This window comes from Cebus imitator, unplaced genomic scaffold (assembly GCF_001604975.1).
Source record: "Cebus imitator isolate Cc_AM_T3 unplaced genomic scaffold, Cebus_imitator-1.0 Scaffold113, whole genome shotgun sequence".
Lineage (NCBI taxonomy): Eukaryota > Metazoa > Chordata > Mammalia > Primates > Cebidae > Cebus > Cebus imitator.
In genome coordinates, this window is record NW_016107428.1 from 3,883,091 (window position 1) to 3,886,704 (window position 3,614).

Sequence of the window (3,614 nt, forward strand, 5' to 3'; positions counted from 1 at the left end):
AAAAAGCAGAGGCTGCAATCCTAGTCTCTGATAAAACAGACTTTAAACAAACAAAGATCAAAAAAGTCAAAGAAGGGCATTACATAATGGCAAAGGGATCAATGCAAAAAGAAGAGCTAACTATCCTAAATATATATGCACCCAACACAAGAGCACCCAGATTCATAAAGCAAGTTCTCAGAGACTTACAAAGAGACTTAGGCTCCCATGCAATAATAGTGGGAGAGTTTAATACCGCACTGTCAATATTAGGTAGATCTACAAGACAGAAAATTAACAAGGATATGCAGGACTTGAACTCAGCTCTGGACCAAATGAATCTAATAGACAACTATAGAACTCTCCACTCCAAATCAACAGAATATATATTCTTCTTGGCACCACACAGCACTTAACTATCTCTTTTAAACTAGACTATATGTATTTCATTTCTGTGTATTTAGAAAATAAATAATATTAATTGATAGATAACTAGCAGTGTTTTTAGAGCAATAAAAGTAAAAATCTTACAAATTACACCTTATTAGCTTAGTGGCTGTAATTACATGCTGGGCAGTTCAATTTCATAAATTGAAATGTGTTGTCTCTCAGCATATGATAGTATCTCACATTTTGGAATGGTTGAGTTTTCAGCATGTCTGCTAATACTTGGCATTTTCTATGATTTCCTTGCACGTGTTGCAATACAGATTAAATTTTTAACTTAGAGTCACAGAAAAGAATTTTTATATAAGAGCGTTATTGCAGACAAAATTCCTGAAATTCATGTTTTAAAAAATGTGTGCTTTTTTAGTTCCAATATTTCAATGTCAATGTATAACTTAATATCTATATTGTTAAATTGTATCAGCATTACTTAATTAAAAATCATTTTTGTCTATTTATTCTCAATAAGAACATATATGGTGATTTGGAAAAGACAGTGTTCTAATTATTTGTAAAATTAATTTGAAACAAAAGGTATAGAAAAACATATAGATTGCATTGTCAGGAAGCTTGTCTCTAACCTAGACTTTCAAGGATGTTCATGCAATAGTCTGATATTTGAAAATTGGAAATATTTTCTTTTGTAAATAATTTTAAAATTTTTGTGGGTATGTAGTAAGTGTTTGTATTAAGTCTTTTCAATACAAAGAGACAAAAAGCATTAAAAGGTTTAAGAAAGTATGGGATACATCAACCTCAGGCCAACCTACTCTAAATGTTGTTTTTTAAATAAACATAATGGTAATTCCATTAACATGGAAAGTAGGTACTTGGTTACAGGAAATACTATGCTACCTATACAGTATTAAATTTGATGCAACAAAAATGATAAAAAGAATTCTTTCATAGACATGTAAAATACATAAATAAGCTTTAAAAAGCTCAAATTTGAAGAAAATATAATTGAAGAATAAAGTGTAGAGTTCTGCATGATTCCCAAAGCTATGGAAGCCTGCAATTTAAAACCAAGACAAGAAAATAATAACAATTACTTATTTTGTCTAGTTATATTGAATAACTTTCATTCAACTGCAAATTCTTCCCTTACAACCTGTAGCATCTGTACTCTGCAGCTGTTTTAATGGGTGCTTCATGGATTTTCATAAATATATTCAGCCAATTAACACACGCCATGTAAATTATCTTTCCATTTTATTCTACGTCTGTTCTTTCCTGATGGCATTATTTGCTATGACATCCCTCAGCAAATAATCATTTTCCACCAGGGCTCCAAAGTGATCCTGAATTGTGTGGAATCATTAAGACACTGAGACTACCTTCAGTTTCATTCATTAGTATGTAGAATATCTCCCTTATTCCTAGCCTCCTGTAGATGACACAATCATGGACACCAAAAGAGGAGGGCTACCGACCCACTACTACAGAGATACTGTAAATGAGAACAGTAGTTTCTGTTGCTCTCTTTTACCCTCGATCTCACTCTTCCATTGTATCTTCTTTCTAATCACTAATTGAGAACTGAGCAGTTCAGGGCTTGGATGCTAACCTCCGGCTGTCTTCTCAGTCTTTTGTAATCCTATAGCCTACATTTTTGTCACCAAAATCTTATTGGTTTTGTTTTCTCTATATTAAGAGAAGGTATTAAACCTTCTCTTAATAAATTACTTTTTCCAAAATTATATTTTGCTTTTCCTATGTTGTGGAAATCTTTATATTTGAAAAGCTGTGATGAATCAAATAATCAATTACTTATTGTGTATTCATATGTTTATCACTGTGTAGTCTATTTTGAAAATGTAAGAGAAGCACAATGTCCCTGCTCACAAATAGCTTAGAATGCATATTGAGAAACAAGTGGAAAATAAGAATAACTATTAAAATCACATAGAATTCAAGGTCTTCATTTTATAGCACAGTCACTAAAAATGAGATGTAAATTATCAATTGTAAACCATAACTTTAATAATATTGAAACTATTACGCATGAGAGACAAATTTAAAATCATAATTTAAAAAGCATTACAAATAAAAATATAAAGATTGAAAGTATGAAAGACGGTTTTGCAGAAGAAATAGAATTTAATTTTAATATGATGACTTAATAGAATATAGATGATTTCTATTTAGAGATAGAAGAGACATATAATAATTCAGAAACTTCCAAGAATATGTATCTCATTAATATGTAAAGAATTTAGTAAGAATCTCTAGTATTGGCAAAAAATAAAAAACAGAAGCATTGATTCTTAGTGAGTCAATCAATACATTCTAGGGGAAAAAAAGACACATGATAGTCTTTCTGCAGGAGGATAAGGACAATAATATTTGCCAATCACTTTGAAGAAACAGGACAATTTGCCATGGTTTCCTTGAGAAAACAGCTAATGATTTCCATAAGTGTCCTTGGGTGAAATGAAGACTTTAATACGACATGACAAGGTTCCAAAGAAATACTAACATACTACACTAGAAGGACAAGTTTGGTACAGCCCTAGACTACTATCTCAGAAAGCTGAAGTTAGAATGTCATAATCTGTTCACAGAGATATAGCAGGAGTTGTTTTTACTTTGAGTGGGCATCGAGGATCCAGCTTTAATTGCATATTATTTATTTTCTATTAATTACTTTGTATATTTCATATACAGTTAATATACTAAAGAAAGATTCATTTTTGAAAAAGTTAATTTAAAAATACATTCTTTTCTTTGAATGGCTTTCTCTCTTTAAATATATTTTAAATGGTAAAATGCTCTTTCTGTGAATATAAAATTATATAAGTAAGTTCTACATAGAGACTAAAATTTTTATATATTTTTAAAGTTATGCTATCAGTAGGTATGATTAAAAGTCATAAGATTTAAGGATTATGTAGTCATAAATATACATAATTGTACAACTTACAGCTTTAATTTCTTATGTTAACATTTAAAATAATCAGTTACTTTTAAATTTTAGGTAACTCAGATTAGTACAAAACTAAGTGATTATATTTTGATAAAAATAATTTGTTATATGTTAAATTACTAATATTTTCTAAACTGTAACTTTATTATATGTATCAAACTGGCTAATTTCTTATTTAAAAATTCTGAAGTTAAATAAAACAAATCAGAGTGTAGTACATTCTAAAATTTGGACCTGAATGCCTAAATTTCCCAGTAATGAA